This window comes from Pelodiscus sinensis, chromosome 6, assembly GCF_052426305.1.
Source record: "Pelodiscus sinensis isolate ZL-2025 chromosome 6, ASM5242630v1, whole genome shotgun sequence".
NCBI classification, from domain to species: domain Eukaryota; kingdom Metazoa; phylum Chordata; order Testudines; family Trionychidae; genus Pelodiscus; species Pelodiscus sinensis.
Genome location: NC_143057.1, coordinates 8,250,404 through 8,268,676, shown reverse-complemented (window position 1 = coordinate 8,268,676; position 18,273 = coordinate 8,250,404). Strand labels below are relative to the sequence as shown.

At 43.4% G+C, this 18,273-nt stretch overlaps 1 long non-coding RNA gene across 2 annotated transcripts in view; it reads left to right on the top strand.

The window, feature by feature from the left end:
* LOC142829796 (uncharacterized) overlaps nt 1-18,273 on the top strand; it is a 293,243-nt gene that overhangs the window by 229,311 nt on the left and 45,659 nt on the right. Inside the window, exon 4 of one of the 2 annotated variants that reach the window (XR_016349839.1) lies at nt 5,502-5,965. The exons of the other annotated variant lie outside the window; for it this stretch is intronic. This is a non-coding gene — a long non-coding RNA (uncharacterized LOC142829796). Of the gene's footprint in view, nt 1-5,501; nt 5,966-18,273 lie in introns of those variants that run through there. 2 annotated transcript variants of the gene reach the window in all.

Below are 18,273 nucleotides of genomic sequence, written 5' to 3'. Positions count from 1 at the left end.
GAAGACTCTTCTGCAAAACAGTTCTTGTGCAAGAACTGAACTAAGCACAGTATAGATTAACAGGTTTGGTAGCTGATGGATCTAGTATGCACTTATTTATTTTGCTATCTCCTGCTGCTGAAAACTGTAAATATGAAGCCACATCTGGATGGAAATATCTGTTCTTTTTACTTACAGCCTATATTAAAAGGGGGAAGTGAGGAAAGGTTTGGTTCATTTTTTCCTCCTCGAGGAGGGCAAGGAATGGGATCGCTCAAAGGAATGGTGATGCAAGGCAGAAACCTTGACTGCTGTTTTCGGAGTCTGGTTGAGGTTGGTGTTGAGTGCAGCCACAGTTATTGCCCAGTAACCTGTATGAAATGGTTGACGGATCTTAGTGAATGTAGTAATGGATCATGTTCACATCACCATAGTGGAGTAGTGAGGTGGTGCCCCTGGGCACCACACTGGGAGGCACCAATTTAATCCCCTTTGCTCCCCCTGTCATCCCTCGGCTCACCTGCCCACTGCCGCTGACTGGAGCCTCCTCCCCCCGTCCCCACCCCGACCCTCCTCCTTCTTCACCGGTGGGTTAGTGGGGGGGGGGGGCAGCCCTAAACCGAGGGGAGCAGGGGAAGATGTGGTTACAAGCTCCTCCCTCTCCTCCCAGGGTCAGGCTCAGCCATGCACCAGGTTCAGGGCCCCACCGCATGGTAGCAGTGGGGGGAGGTACAATTTTGCCTTTTCCCACTGGCGCATAACACCCTCACTGCACCTCTGCCATAATCAGAAAATTCAAAAGGCTCTTCACTATCCTCTAATTGCCCATTCAGTCCTTGGTGTGTCGCTTTTGAAATTAACAAAAGCAAAATCTCAGCTGATGTAAATCCATTTAAGCCTGTAGAAGTCATTAGCATTGTGCTGATTTACCCCAGCTGGTTTACATCTTGTCTGGTACAGACCAGTTAGAGAATTTATGTAGCAACATAGACAAGTTTTCATGGCTTATCCAGGCTGGACTTACTCAGTGGCTTTTGTAGAGTAAATTGAAGTCCAAATTGAAAAATTAAGTACATGTGATTGCATTCAAACAGGGAGGAACTAGTAGGGGAAGTAGAGGTGGGTGACAACCTGGGAAGTAGTGATCATGATGGTCGATTGCAGGATCCTGAAGAAAGGAAAGTAGCAAAATATACACCCTTGACTTCAGAAGAGTAGACTTTGACTCCCTCAGAGAACTGATGGGCAGGATTCCCTGGGATGCTTACATGAAGGGGAAAGGAGTCCAGGAGAGCTGGCAGTATTCTAAAGAAGCCTTATTGAAGGCACAGGAAGAAACCATCCCGATGCGCAGCAAGAAAAACAAATATGGTAGGCGACCAGATTGGCTTACTGGGGACGTGGTTGTTGAGCTTAAACACAAAAGGAAGCTTACAAGAAGTGGAAACTTGGTCTGATGACCAGGGAGGAGTATAAATATATTGCTCAAGAATGAAGGGGAGTTATCAGGAAAGCGAAAGTGCAATTGTAATTGAAGCTAGCAAGGGATGTGAAGGATAACAAGAAAGGTTTCTATAGGCATGTTAGCAATGAGTGGGTGTGAGGCCCTTACTGGATTAGTGAGGTAACTTAGTGACAGATGATGTGGGAAAAGCTGAAGTACTCAATGCTTTCTTTGCCTCTGTCTTCACGGACAAGGTCAGCTCCCAGACAAATGCAGTGGGCAACACAGTATGGGAAGAAGGTGGACAGCTCTTGGTGGGGAAAGAAGACGTTAGGAACTATTTAGAAAAGCTAAACATACATAAATCCATGGGTCCGGATTTAATGCTTCCAAGAGTACTGAGGGAATTGGCAAATGTCATTGCGGAGCCTTTGGCCATTATCTTTGAAAAGTCATGGAGATCGGGAAAGATCCAGGTTGACTGGAAGAAGGCAAATGTAGTGCCCATCTTTAAAAAAGGGAAGAAAGATGATCCAGGGAACTACAGACCAGTCAGTCTTACCTCAGTCCCTGAAAACATCATAGAGGGGATCCTCAAGAAATCCATTTTGAAGTACTTGGAAGAGGGGAAAGTGATCAGGAATAGTCAACATGGATTCACGAAGGGCAAGTCATGCCTGACCAATCTGATTAGCTTCTATGATGAGGTAACTGGCTCTGTGGATATGGGGAAGTCAGTGGATGTGATATACCTTGACTTTAGCAAAGCTTTTGATAGTCTCCCACAATATTCTTGCCAGCAAGTTAAGGGAGTATAGATTGGATAAATGGACTATAAAATGGATAGCAAGCTGGCTATACTGTTGGGCCCAGTGGGTAGTGATCAATGGCTGGATGTCAGGTTGGCATTCGGTTTCTAGCAGGGTGCCCCAAGGATCAGTTCTAGGACTGGTTTTGTTCAACATCTTTATTAATGACCTGGATGAGGGGATGGATTGCGCCCTCAGCAAGTTTGCAGATGACACTAAGCTAGAGGGAGAGGTAGGTCTGCTGGAGGACAGGGATAAGGTCCAGAGTGACCTGGACAGATTAGAGGATTGGGCCAAAAGAAATCTGATGAGGTTCAACAAGGGCAAGTGTAGAGTCCTGCGCTTGGGATGGAAGAATCCCAAGCATTGTTACAGGCTGGGGACCGAATTGCTAAGTAGTATTTCTGCAGAAAAGGACCTGGGGATTACAGTGGATGAGAAGCTGGCTATGAGTCAACAGTGTGTCTTTGTAGCCAAGAAGGCTAATGGCATATTAGAGTGCATTAGGAGGAGCATTGCCAGCAGATCCAGAGATGTGATTATTGCCCCTTTACTCAGTTCTGGTGAGACCACATCTGGAATATTGTCCAGTTCTGTGCCTCTCACCATAGAAAGGATGTGGATGCGTTGGAGAGGGTCCAGCAGAGGGTGACGAAAATGATTAGGGGGCTGGAGCACATGACCTATGAGGAGGGACTGAGGGATTTGGGTTTTTTTAGTCTGCAGAAGAGAAGAATGAGGGGAGGATTTGATAGTAGCCTTTCACTTTCTGAAAGGAGGTTCCAAAGAGGATGGAGAAAGGCTGTTCATAGTAGTGAGTGGTGGCAGAACAAGGAGCAGTGGTCTCAAGTTACAGTGGGGGAGGTCTAGGTTAGTTTTTCCTAATATCCATTTCACTAGGAGGGCAGTGAAGCTCTGGAATGGGTTACCTAGGGAGGTGGTGGAATCTTCATCCCTAGAGGTGTTTAAGTCTCGGCTTGGCAAAGCTCTGGTTGGTTTGATTTAGTTGGGATTGATCCTGCCTTGGGTAGGGGGCTGGGCTTGATGACCTCCTAAGGTCTCTCCCAGCTCTATGATTCTCTTACCCCTGCATTGTACACAGAGATGAAGTGTTCATGCATGCAGGTTGGGGAATAGGCTCGTATAACCCACACCTCTCTGATTGTGGTGGTGTACTATCCCATCTAGTGGCACTGGGATCACTTACAGAGAGTATAAGGCATCTGCTCTACTACCTTACCTGATGATCAATTGGTTTTCAGTTCATGTGGTAAAGGCTCGGGCATTAAGTTCTAGAAGTCCCAGGTTGGGTTCCACCCGCAGATGGGAGTGTGTGGGCTTTGGATGGCCTGTATTACACTCACAAATACATTGTTTGCGTGTCAAGAATTTGGCAGAACACGGAGAAGTATTGCACATAACAGAGAGTAGCTAACTTTAAAAATCTGGAGTGTTCTTTGTAATGCTGTCTGGCACCATGGCCATAACTCAACTTGAATAAAGACCCCAATAATCCTCTTACAGAAGGTTAAAATTTATTTTTATTCTTATTTTTGTTTGTTTTTGCTTGTTAATTGGCCGGCATAAAATTGCTCATGAATTCAAGGTTCATGACTTCGCTTTGTTTCTCCTTTTAAATGTGTTTTTTGGGGAAAAAATAGGTAGGGAGCGCAGCATTAATGTTTTCTGTGAATCAACAAAAGAACAGATTTGCAATAATGATAGCAACTTGCCTCCTTATAACATTATCACGGCAAAGTTCTTAGCACAGTCCATAGACTGTGACATTATAGTACAAGTTTAGGGTTCTACCATATAGCCAGTGACTAATTGGAGGACTCATTGGAAACAAGCTATAACTAATTCAAATTCTATGGTATAGAAAAAAATACAACAATCAAGAGTTTAATAAACAATACTGGGTATGTTATGGTCCTCATCCAAAGCCTACTGCGATCAATGAGAATCTTTCATTGAGTGTGTGGGCTTTGGATGAACTCCTAGTGCTGAAGTTCAGCAAGAATACTTACAGTAGCTGCTTGACTTCAGTGGGACAAACTCACATGCTTGCTGTGAGGTGTATGCTTAAGTACCTTGATGAATAAGATCCTCACTAGAAAAAAAGGAAGATGAGATCCAGTGGGGTGAAGAATTGATACATGGAGAGAATTTACAGCTGGACTTTAATTTCACACAGTTCTTTCTGAAGCTAAATTCACAGAGAGGCAAACAATTCCTGTTGAAGTCAATGGGATCTTTGAATGGGCAATGTCTTACCTGGTGCACAAGTGCTTCATCACTATAGTATTATTTAAGGACTGCAGGATGTGGCTCCAAATTTCTCATTCGGTGTAGTTCTCATTCTTTGCTGTCTGAGATAATTAATATGTTTGGACTGCAGCGGCATCAGAATCAAGCTACCTCCCCATTCTTCTGTCTCATTAGAAAATATGAACCACCAGCTCTTTAAAATGCATGCAAGACTATTAATGAAGATTTTCCCCCCCATTTCTCTCGATGAGTTCACTCACTCAAGATCTGTAATCTGTTTAAGAGTATGAGGAAGATATTGCTGATGCTGGGGGTGATCAGAACTCACTTAAAAACAAACTTGAAAGAGTCTATTCAACCAAATATACTTTCATTTTTGTTGTTCTTGCATATGGTGTTTGTCTTGCATAAGATTTAATTTTAGAAATGACAGTCTACCCTTTAAAGAAGGGGTGGAGAACTTTTTTTCGGTGGGGGGGCTGCTGACTCACAGGAAAAATCAGTCAGGGGCTGCACACAAAGAGAGAAGCCAAGTGAGAAGCCCGTGACTGAGAAGGAAAACACACTCATCACACCCTTGCACACCAGAGACTAAGGGCCCCCAGGTTAGTAGACTTTGTGTGCTCCATCCCTGCGGGTGAGTGGCAGGGGCTGGAGTGCCAGCGCAGGCTCCCCAGTGGGTGGGATTCCTGAACCATGGAGGCTAGATCCAGGCATGCCGAGGACCACATCTGGCCCCTGGGCCTGGGGTTCCCCACCACTGCTTTAAGCCTACCCATTAAACATTTGCAATGAGTTTCTGCTTCAAGCAGCATGTTTTATGCAATAGCCCTTTAAGAAATCCATGTCAGCACCAGAAGTTTCTTGGAAGCTTCTGGGAAATATTTATGATCAAACAATTGCGTTATTTCAAGAGAACAGCCTTAAACCTTGTATAAAATTACCTGATAGTCTCTAATTTCTTGTTAAAGAGAATGAGCGAATTTATATTTCTTTAGGTGTCCAGGACACATTGAGGAGGCTGTTCTGGTGACTTCTAGAAAGAAAGGAGGGAGTTCATAGCCAACTATTCAATTTTACAAAAAATGTTGTCAAGAAATGTGCATTCCAAATTGCATTGTCATTTTAAAATTCAAACCTGTTTTATTGGTTGTTGTTTATACTCAAAAGTAAAACTTCTTTCCGTACTTTTCTCGTCCTTAACTTTTTATAGGCCATTGGGGGTGTGTGTGTGTGTCCCTGTTTTCAGGAGCTTGAAATTACTTTGCTTTCTTGTTTGAGCCCCACCATAATGGAAGTGGGTAGCAAAATACGTGGCTAAAGGGGTGACCACTGCCATCTTAGGATCTCTTCTCAGCCAGCTCGGATACTAAAGTAGAGTCCTCAACTTTCTACTTACACAAAACCGGAATACCCTTGCTATGTCCCTCATCTGAGGTCCTTTCCCCTTCTCTGAGGCCTTACCCACTGCTCGCTCGCTCTCAGCTCATTCACATTCACCAGGCTGGTTCTGGGAGTTGGGATGCCGGAGGGCTGTGAGGGTTCTGGCTGTGGGTGTGGAGTCTGGGGTGAGGCCAGGAATAAGGGGCTTCAGGTGCAGGATGGATTGTTTTTTCCTTCAATATACATGTTGCTAGGAGTTAGAGAAGGCAGGTCAAAGAAACATGCACTTGAAAAGAAGGTGGTGAAGATTGTGATGGTCCGTTATTCTGGGGGTATTCATTTCACAGTGGCAGACTAGACCACAAAGAGGTTGTCTCTCCCACACAAGTCTTCCAACACTTAAGTTTTACCCTTGTTCGTCCCTCTGTGAGAAGCCTTGTTGATTAGGATCTTCAGTCCAGGGCTTTGGGCAGTCTTCTAGTTGTTAACTAGGTTATATTAAGGCACTGTTACACTATGGCATTGTCACTGAGATCTTGTCTACACAAACTCCCCTTCTTCCCATTGATCTAAACTATACAACATCAGCTATGCAAATAGCATAGTTGAAGTTGGCATATTTATTGCAGTTTCTTCTGTGCCTTAACCCATGAGAGGAGAGGCTATTCTTGAATTGGTCCTAAGTGGAGCACAGGATCTAGTTCAAGAAGTATATGTAACGGGACTACTTGGAAATAGTGACCATACTGTAATAAAATGTAACATCCCTGTGGTGGGGAAAAAACACCTCAGCAGCCCAACACTGTGGTATTTAATTTCAGAAAGAGGAACTACACAAAAAAGGAGGAAGTTAGTTAAACGGAAATTAGAAGGTACAATGACAAAAGCGAAATATCTGCAAGCTGCATGGAAACTTTTCAGCTACCATAATAGAGGCCCAACTTAAATGTATACTGCAAATTAAAAAACACAGTAAGAGAACGAAAGAAATGCCACTGTGGCTTGGCTTAACCAGGTGAAAGAAGCAGTGACAGATAAAGATAACTTTTAAAAAGTGGAAGTCAAATCCTAGTGAGGAAAATAGGACCATAAACTTTGTCAAATTAAGTCTAAAAATATAATAAGAAAAAGCCAAAAAGGAGTTTGAAGAACAGCTAGCCCAAAACTCAAAAAGTAATAGTGAAATGTTTAAGTACCTCAGAAGCAGGAAGCTGGCTAAACAACCAATGGGGCCCTTGGACGATCGAGATGCTAAAGGAGATTTCAAAGATGATAAAGTCATAGCGGAGAAGCTAAATGAATTCTTTGCGTCAGTCTTCACAGCTGAGGATATTGGGGAGATTCCCAAACCTGAGCCATTCTTTTTAGGTGACAAACCTGAGGAATTGTCCCAGATTGTGAGGGGTCATTAGAGGAGGTTTTGGAACAAATTGATAAACTTAACAGTAACACGTCACCGGGGCCAGATGGCATTGACCCAAGAATTCTGAAAGAACTCAAATGGGAAATGGCAGAACTATTAACTGTGGTTTGTAACCTATCCTTTAAATCGGCTTCCATGCCTAATGATGGGAAGAAAGCTCACATGACACCAATATTTAAAGGGGGCTTTAGAGGTGATCCTGGCAATTACAGACCGGTAAGTCTAACGTCAGTACCAGGCAAATTAGTTTAAACTATAGTAAAGAATAAAATTGTCAGACACATGGATGAATGTAATTTGTTGGGGGAAAGTCAACATAGTTTCTGTAAAGGGAAATCATGTCTTACTACTCTGCTAGGAGTTCTTTGAGGGGGGGGGGGGGTCAACAAACATGTGGACAAGGGAGAATCCAGTGGATGTAGTATACTTACTTTACTTGAGAGCCTTTAGGCTATGTCTAGACTGCAAGCCTCTTTCGAAAGAGGCTCTTTTGAAAGATACTTTCGAAAGAGCCTCTTTCGAAAGAGAGTGTCTAGACTGCACGCGGAACTTTCGAAAGAGCAAGCCGCTTTTTCGAAAGAAAGCATCCAGTGAGTCTGGATGCTCTCTTTCGAAGAAGCCCTATTTACATTCAAGAACGCCTTCTTTCGAAAGAAGCACTTTCGAAAGAAGGCGTTCTGCCTCGTGAAATGAGGTTTACTGCTGTCGAAAGAAAAGCCGCGTTCTTTTGATTTAATTTCGAAAGAACGCGGCTGCAGTCTAGACGCAGGTGAAGTTTTTTCGGAAAAAGGCTACTTTTTCCCGAAAAAACCCCTGAGTCTGGACACAGCCCTAGTGAGGGACTTTGTCAAAGGCTTTCTGGAAATCTAAGTTGTCATGGGATAAGAGGGAAGATCCTTTCATGGACTGATAACTGCTTAAAAGACAGGAAACAAAGGGTAGGAATAAATGGAAAGTTTTCTGAGTGGAGAGAGTTAACTATTGGGGGCCGCCAAGCCTCTGTCCTGGGACCCATCCTATTCAACTTATTTATAAATGATCTAGAGAAAGGGGTAAACAGTGAGGTGGCCAAATTTGCAGATGATACCAAACTGCTCAAGATAGTTAAGACTAAAGCAGACTGTGAAGAGTTTCAAAAAGACCTCATCAAACTAAGCAATTGGGCAACAAATGAAATATAGTCTTGATAAATGTAAGTAATGCATATTGCGGGGGAGGGGAAGAATCATCCCAACTATATGCACAATATGTTGGGGACTAATTTGGTTACAACTACTCGAGAAAGATCTTGGAGTCATTGTGGATAGTTCTCTGAAACATCCACTCAGTGCGCATTAGCAGTCAAAAAAGCAAATAGAATGTTAGGAGTCATTAAAAAAGAGAGAATAAGACAGAAAATATCTTATTGCCTCTCTGTAAAACCATGGTATGCCCACATCTTGAATACTGCATACAGATGTGGTCGCCTCATCCCAAAAAAGATATATTGGCATTGGAAAAGGTTCAGAAAAGGGTAACACAAATGATTAGGGGTTTGGAACAGGTCCCATATGAAGAGAGATTAAAAAGACTTGGACTTCTCAGCTTAGAAAAGAGGAGACTAAGGGGGGATATGATAGAGGTCTATAAAATCATAACTAGTATGGAAAAAGTGAATAAGGAAAAATTATTTATGTATTCCCACAATGTAAGAACTAGGGGTCACCAAATGAAATTAATAGGCAGTAGGCTTAAAACCAACAAAGGAAGTTATTCTTCACTCAGTGCACAGTCAACCTGTGGAACTTCTTGCCAGAGGATGCAGTGAAGGCTAGAACTGTAACGGTATGTCTACACTTCACAGTTAATTTGAAATAACAGCTGTTATTTCGAATTAGCTTTAATAGCGTCTATATATGCAAACCGCTATTTTGAATTTAATTTGAAATAGCGGAGCCCTTAATTTGAATTTGGTAAACCTCATTCTACGAGGAGTAACACCAATTTCGAAATAGCTATTTCGAATTAAGTGTTGTATAGACATTTAATTCAAAATAGAGGGCCTCCAGGCCTTCCCAGGGATGGAGGTGACTACTCTGGAAGCCAGGAAAACTTACTCTCCTCTCCCCCAACCCCAGAGCCATTAAAGGGGTAGACTCTGGCCACAGTGCCTGCGTCAGCTCTAAGCCTGCCAACCCAGAGCCAGCAGTGGCCATCGGGGCCCATGACCCAGTGGCCCCAACACAGGAGTCAGCAAGCCACTGGCAGCCAGCCCTCCACCGCTCCCCAGGAGCAGTCTGTCAGCTCCCAGGAGCCTGACAGGGGCTGGAGAAGGCGGGCACCTTCCTGGTCCAGGGTGGGGATCATGGATCTTACTCAGGTTTGGGGGATGTCCCCAACGTCCATTATCTCCGCACTAGATGGAGGAACGCGGCCGTCTATGGCAGGATAGCTGCCAGCCTGGCCACCAAAGGCCACATGTGAACCCAGGAGCAGGATAGCATGAAAGTCAATTTGGTCTGGCGAGACCTTGAGCCCTGAGCTTCCCCTCCCCCTTCTTCCCCTACCAGCTCTCTCTCCTCCCAGGTTTCTCCCTCCCCTCTTCCACCCTCTCTCTTCCCAGTCTCCCCGAGGTTCATCCTCCCCCGTTTTGTTCAATAAACCCAGTTTCTATTTTTGAACATACATGTCTTTTATGTGACATCAGGAAGGGGGGCTAGGGAGGGATAAGTGGAAGGACGTGAGGGAGGAATGGGGCATGAGCACCCGGTGGGGAGGACCGGGGAGGCTCTGAGGGCTCCTCGGGGTGGATGCTCTCCTGCGGGGTCTCCTGGATCCTGACAACCCCCCCCCCCGATAAACCCTCCCCCCGAATGGCAGCCTGAAGCAAGTACAGCTGGCCTGATGGCAACGACCCCACGAGACACACTGGCATGTCCATGTGGCAGAGTGCTGTGCACTCAGGGCACTCCAAGACAGGACTGCTTTGCTGTCCCTCATCGAGGTAGACAAACAAGTGGGGAACCCTGAGAACTGTCCGGGGTGGGGGTAGGGGTCCTTTAAGCACAGAGCTCAATTAGCCTCAGGCAGCAGCCCCACACACTAAGTCCTAACCTGATGCCCTGCCGGCACTGCTTCTGGCCAGCCTTAACTTCGGTTCAGGGTCCACTCAGTGTGGACATGCTATTTCGAAACAGCAAAATGCTATTTCGAAATAGTTTTTGTGTATAGATGCGTTATTTCGAATTAGCTTAATTCGAATTAACTATTTCAAATTAATTTAATTCAAAATAGCACTGTAGTGTAGACATACCCACAGAGATGATTAAAAAAAAAAAAGTCCATCAATGTCTATTAGCCAGGATGGGTAGGAATGGTGTCCCTAGCCTCTGTTTCTCTGGAGGTGGGTGACAGGAGAGGGATTGAGTGAGGATTATCTCTTGTTATCCTTCCCTTTGGGGCATCTGGTATTGGCGACTATTGGCAGACAGGATACTGGGCTAGAGGGACCTTTGGTCTGACCCAGTATAGCCATTCTTATAAAGGTCAGCAGGAGCTGCTCTCCCATCAACTCTGGCTTCTCTTCTCATCCTGGTGGAGTACCAGAGTTGACGGGACAGTGCTTGGAGATAGATTTATCGTGTCTAAGCAGACATGATAAATAGACTACCAGTGGAGCGATTGCTGCAGCATCAATCCACTGCAAAATGCAAACAAGCCCTGGGAATCTGGCTGACGGCCTTAGCAATTTTAAAGTTTGTCAAGGCTCTGAGAGTTTGGGATGGATACTCTTTTATGTAATGGATATTTGAAACTGAATAAATACTGCAATTTGTGATATCTGTCTGGGGCTATGATATTAGCATACATAAACTTACAGGAGTTGCCATGGCATAGACAATTTGTATTTCCCATGTGAGATGATTTTTTTTTTTTTTACAAATATATCCAAAACCAGAACATACTTTTTTTTTTTCACTTCCTAAAATGACTGTCGACTTTCAACTTAAGATGGCCTCTCCTTGCAATCAGCACACTGGTAAACAATTAACAAAGCATGTGTCAAGTTAGTAATGTGGAGTAAGTTTGCTTTTAAAAAAAAAAAAGTGAGTTGCCTAAATTGGTATGTATGTGGATTCCTTTGAAATGTGAATCACTTATGTAAAGCCCTGTAACTTGGAGATTAAATTCTGATTTTCTCTAAAGGTTTGGTTCCAAAAAGTTTATTCAAGGGTATGACCCACATTTATAAGTCTTTTTGAAAGATTAAGGAATTATTTCCATCCCTGAGGTTTATCACTTTGAAGCCAGCCTCCCATTGCTCATTAAAGAACTACTTTTGTGGACTGATTTTTCTTTTTCATCAGTGTTCTAATAAGAAGAAGGTGCCCAGTGTTAGAAGAGACAGAAAATAAAACATTTTTAACTGACAAGAAAAAGGAATATGAAAATTGTGATAAGCAATTGTACTTATCAGCTACCATGTAGTAAAAATGTAACAACGTGATAAAATAAAAGCGCCTCTCAAAAGACCCTTGTTAGAATTCTAAAGGGAGGGTTGGAGTAATGTCCTTGGTTCTGATGAAGTTACTACTCCGCTGTTTAGATGCAGTTAAATCACTTCTATCAAAGAGATGACTTGCACTTGTGACTTCTGGACAGCCATTTTTTAATTTTAATTCTATTTTTATTTTGTTTAATTCACTTGTTTTGTTTTTATTTTAATCTTCGAAATACACCAGATTGCACCAATTATTTAAGAAACATAAAGCTTGTCATTGGAAAATACCACGTGATGGGGGTACAGAAGCACAGCACGAGGAGTTCGCGTGTCATAGTGAACAAAGAATTAACACGTTTCAGAGGGGTAGCCATGTTAGTCTATAACTGGAAAAACGTTAAAAAATCCAGCAAAGAGTCTTGCTGCATCTTAGAAACTAACAAAAAACGTAGATGATGCTATGATGGGTACAACCTATTTCTTCGGCTGAATGGAGTTTAATGGGTCCAGTTTTCAAATAAATAGCACAGAGAGGGTGAATCTCAAAGTCACTGCATTATTTCAAATGAATTTCAAAAGCCAGCTCAACAGGGAAGCTACAGAACTTAATTTTATTTACAAGTTTGATTTGTCCAACAGAAGTCTAAACACAGACGTTGGCTGGATGGCCCGCTAATGACATGAAAAAACAAACAAAGGCTACTATGTAATCATATCCGCTTCATTTAGTATGGACACTCTGATAATTTTTCCCCTTTTTTCTCTTTTTTCCTCCTATTCTCCCTCACCTTCCTCTATTCTTTCTCTGTTATTTATTTAAAAACTGGACCTCTTAAAGTCCATTCATCTGAAGAAGTAGGTTGTGCCCACGAAAGCTCAAGACCCCATCTACGTTTTTTGTTGTTCTCAAAGGTGCTGCAGGACTATCTGTTTTTAAAGTTTTGAACAAAGAATGTTACTAGCATAGCTAAATGGCTTTATCCCTAAAGTTGCTTCCTGGCTCACCATAGGCAGTTCTGCTAAGTATCTGTAACAATTTCTGACTGTTTTCCTTTTACTGATACTTACTAGGTGTTAGTAGTCCTATTTAAAAGGGATAGAAATGACAAAGTAGCCATTTTTAAATAGCACGTAAACAACCTGTGGAATATTTTGGAGCTGGAACACGTGCTTTAGGAGGAGAGGCTGATGGATTTGGTCTTATTTAGTCTACAAAAGAGAAGCGAGGGGGGATTTGATAGCAGCCTTCAACTACCTGAAGGGAGGTTCCAAAGAGAGGCTGTTCTCAGTAGTGATGGATGGCAGAACGAGGAGCAACGGTCTCAAGTTGCAGAGGGGGAGGTCTAGATTGGATATTAGGGAAAACTGTTTCCTTAGGAGGGTGGGGAAGCACTGGGATGGGTTCCCTAGGGAGGTGCTGGAATCTCCATCCCTAGAGGTTTTTGAGTCCCGGCTTGTCAAAGAGTTGGCTGGGATGATTTAGTTGGGATTAGTCCTGCTTTGGGCAAGAGGTTGGACTCTGACCTCCTGAGGTCTCTTCCAGGCCCAGGATTCTATGAATATTCACAAAAGGTTTAGTCATTTAGATCAATACAAGAGGAGACACAATTACAGCATCCAGGTGAACAAGTGATGAAATCTTCAGTAGCTGTTTGGAAGGTTCTGTCTTCCCAACAGAAAAGTGTGGCAAATTTGACATCAGTATAATTTCTCACCTGAGTAAAGTTAAGCATGTGCATAAGTGTTTGCCAACTCCTCAGTGGAAATGGCATTGTTTCCTACAATCCTCTGGACAGGATGTCAGAAAATCATTAAGTACATCAGGCCCAGGATGACAGTTCTGATCGTAAATGATATTAAAACAAATATTTGGAGGCCTGATGGCTTTTAATATATTCTACTCTTTCAATAGTGATATAATGGAGTGGGAGGTTGATGCTCTGGGCCTAAATCACTTAGGTGTCAAAAGATATCTAGTCACCTAACGCCCATTGAAATCATGAATTTGGGCCTTGCATGCCAACGTCATTTAAACACTTGTGAAACTTGTAGCCTCTGAGAGCGGTACCCCTTGCTGATGTTTGTTGTTAGCTTTTAAGGGTCAACTTAGTTCTGAAATATATCTCCAAATTAGCAATACAGTAGAAATGATAAATATTAATTTTCTAGCCTGCTTGCAAGAGAGTCAGCAAATCAGGATAAGATTAAAAATAAGTAATTTCACACCTTTGATCTGACTCGGATCTTTGTCATTTCTTGCTTATTTTGAAATGGTTGTGGTCCTATCAAGTTTAAGTACTTGGTAGAAGCAAAATTGCATTTTAAGCCTGTAAATAAATATGAAATGGTTTTACATAAACACTATTCTTCATGCAATTCTAAAATAGTGTATTATTTTAAAGACATTCAGACCATTAAAGACAGAATCTCCTGCTGAATTAATTCTCTTTTGTGGAACGTTCTCATTTAAAACATGGGTTTGTGTGTGTGTGTGTGTGGGGGGGGGGGGGGTAAAAACTTCTTCTGGGAGGAAAAAGAAAACAAACTATCCTGCAAGCAACCTTTCTGAACAGTTTTACAAAGAGGAAGAAAAAATACGTCAGCTGATTAGAAATCCCCTTAAATTCTTTTGTGTTCTCATTTATGTTTGTTTTTCTCTTTCACACACGTGTATAACCTGCAGGGGAAAGACTCTCTCTCTCTCATACTCACACTCACTTTATTTATAACCATTTCTGCAGACAGTATAATTGGTAGAAGGGAAAGGGATGATTCAAGGAATTGGTAAAGGGAGTGTAACTTACATGTGGCTTGCTGGGATTTTAACTTGCAGTGTAGACGTATCCTTACGGAGGCTGGGCGTGAGGTTATCAGATGACTTCAAAAAAGTACCGGACATACTAAATCTCAGATGGGGTTGGGGACTGGCTGGGAGGGGGGTGGGGCTTGACAGGAGGAGGTCGGGGGGGCGGAGAAGGAACCGGCCAGCGGGAAGCAGGCTTGACCAGGAGGGGATTGAGGGGAGCAGGGATGGCCGGGAGGAGGTTAGGAGGAGCGGGGGAAGGAACCGGCTGGCAGGAAGTAGGGCTGGCTGGGAGGAGGTCGAGGGGAGTGGGGCTGGCAAGGGGAGATTGGGGGCGGGGAACTGGCCGGTGGGAAGCAAGGCTGGGCGGGAGGGGCAGGAGGAGCAGGGCTGGCCTTGGGGGAACTGGCCGGCAGGAAGTGGGGCTGGCCCGGGAGCACTCAGATCCCAGGGCGCTGCCCATCCCTCGCATGGTCCCAGTGGAGCGCAAGGGTGAGTCCATCCCTCCCGGATTCCATCCCTCCCCAGCCCCGTGCCCCCTCTACTGCATAGTTGCGTACTGCCTGGCTGATAGACATGCTCATACAGTGTAAGTGAGTCTACCAGCCAGGCAGTACGCAACTACATACTGATACTCATGATAACAATAAAACTTACTTAATTAGAAAATACGAGACATTTATATGTCCGGTATTTTCTCAATTTGTTTCCCAGACAGAAAGCTCAAATACCGGACTGTCTGGTTCAAAAGCAGAGACCTGGCAACCCTAGCTGGGCGTGTCGTTTCCTATGTACAAAAGGAGGAAAATGGGGTCGACCTTCAAATTCAGAAAACTGAACCATGTTTGTTTGGTGTGAATTTTTGCTTTTTCTGAAAGAGACATTTAGAGTCAAATCACCGTGTCAGGCTGGAGAAGGTCATCTGTGAGGTAAAACAGAGGCTGGGACTACATCTCCGGACTGCCAAGATAAGATCCCTTTTGCTTATCATTCCACTGCATCTGCCAAAGGCAGTGCTAGAGAAGTAAAGGCAGATATCTGGAAATGAAACCAGCAGCACGAGGGGAAAATAGCTTAACAGCCTTATGTATTTGAATACTTTTGATTTCCAACATTTCATCATTATACATATGCTCTAGATGAAACTCTCATTGGATCCCTGTGTGTGTGTTTTGGGGGGTGGGGAGAGGAAGTGTAGGAAAGCAAATGAAAATTCCTTTGAGAGAGAGAAATCTGGAAAGCAAACCATCTGCACAATTCTGAGGGGACATTATGGCAAGTCTCGCAGATAAAGAGTGTATATCTTATCAGGGTAGATTGCAGAGTGCTGGATCTCATTTTTATAGGCAACACTTTATATGATGTATGTTTAGAGAAGACTTTAGGGGCCAGCGCATTTATCCATTTAGCAAAGGTTTTGCCATTTGTCATCTCTCCATTTCCGCAAAATGAGCCTCTTAGCCGTAAGCAAGGCAATGTTTCTCATTATAGATAACGAGCTTTGTTCAGTCTCCCAAGCAGACGTTAAAATCAGGGAGAATAATGTTTTAAAAGATTCCAGAGGTGTGAAAAATAGTGCCTTTGGGGAAAACAATGAATTATTAAATAGGAAGCACATCGGCAAATTGACATGTTTCCTAGATGATCCCGGGAGAAGCTATTTCCAGTGAGGTAGGAATGCTTCATCCTCTTCTAGGAGGTTTCTGCCTTGGCTGTAGTTTCTGCAGAGAGGTTTCATTTAAGTGACTGAACTGTAGAATTTTGTTAGTTTTTTCTCCAGTAGTGTATTCTAGCAAAGCAACAGGCTGTCTGAGGGAAAACTTGCTGTCCCTGGTGCATTTGGAATGAGGAAACATTGCCTTTAGCTCACATAGCTCAACAAACGTGACCTTGGAGGAGCTGTACAGCAAGGAAGGCAGCAGACAGTCCTGATTAAATCATATAGGGTGAACTCCTGACTCTGTGGAGGTCAATGGACGTTTTGCCATTGATTCCAGGATTTCATCTAGAGTATCTGTTTCACCACTACTGTGCTCCTCTACTCATTTTCGCCTGTGAAAAGTGGGCATGAAATGCTACTCAATCCAAATGAGGGACACATTTGCACAAATGAAAATGACTCCATCAGAGGGAAGACAGTGGAGAATAACCCTTACTTGCCTCAGGATTATACGGGGAGGTTGGTTGAGAGTGGGTGAGATTTCACAATAACTTCAGTGTTGGTCTATTTGTGTATAATTTTGAGGTGAAAATCAATATGAAAAAGAAGCCACGATGGGGTGAAATCTGTCTCTGTGTATGGATGGGCAGACAGAAAGGGAACAGGATACCTGAAACACTGCATGAAAGCAGAAGGGATCAGTGAGAGTTGGAGACCCTTTGATCCGTATGGATCTCTAGTACTCTCGTCTGTTTTCTAACTCTAGTAAGCACATAGCTGAGTGTGGCCATTATCCTGGATTGCCTATGAGGCAAATTTTCCTTGAGCTTATTCAATGTCTGTGGATGCATCCACCAGCAGAAAATCTACTTCTCCGGATTGAACTTTGGCTAGATTCTTGCTGACTCTCCTGTGTTTGTATTAGTTTTGGGGCAGAGTATTGTGAACACTAACCCCTCAAAGAGCCATGAGAATTTAGCCCATCTTTACACATTGCATAGTTAACTTGTGGAACTCATTGCCAGGGGATACTATTAAGGACAAAAGTATAGGTGGGTTCAAAAAGAGAATTAGGCAAGCTCACAGGAAGGGTAGGTCCATCAAAGCTATCAGACAAGATGATCAGGATGCAACCCCATGCTCTGGGTGTCCCTAATCCTCTTACTGCCAAAGGCTGGCACTGAACGACAATGTATAGATCACTAGATAATGTCTCTGTTCCATTCATTCCCTCCAAAGCATCAGGCATTGGCCCGTGGCAGAAGGCAGGACACAGGGCTAGGTGTATAATTGTTCTGACCCGGTATGACTATTAGGTGTATATAACATGATTGAAACCAGACTTTGATTAGTTTTGCATTGAAGCCTGTGGCTCAGCTCCTTATCTCATATAAACTAATGTATTTCCATTGAAATCAAAGGCTATGGCAATTTTTACCAGTTAAGATTCTGGTCTGTAAATAAGCTGCCAAAAATAGTGCAACCCTGTCCAGTTTCTGTGTGTGTCGGAATGTGGTCACAGAAGTCCCTTTGGGATTGTTCCCTGGTGTTCAGATCATTCCACTGATGTCCACACCTTCTCGGGGGCTCCACCATCATGCAGTCCTGTTGGGCCAGATCCTCCCCCAGACAAGGCACAGAGTGGAAGAGCAATGCAGACATTGAACTACTTTAGCTCTGGGAGGATGCAGTTCCTGGGCACAGCACCCAAAACCCCAGCCCCTTCAAGGGATCAAAGCCCCAAATAAATCTGTCTTTTTCTGTGTAAACTCAGGTAACATTTACACTGGGCCTGTTAGTAAAGAAGAGTGTTTTTAGTAAGTACACACACAGTAGGATTTAAGTGATTGCAAGTGAAAATAGATGAAAAGGAAATTACCAAATTACAAGGAGGAAAAAATGCACAGCTAGTTCTAATTCACTAAAAATTTATTGCACACACATTCTTACCCTAAAGAGTTCTTCTTAGTTCAAGCCTCATCTTCACATCAGAGAAACTCATTTACTCTGACTTGTGTCTC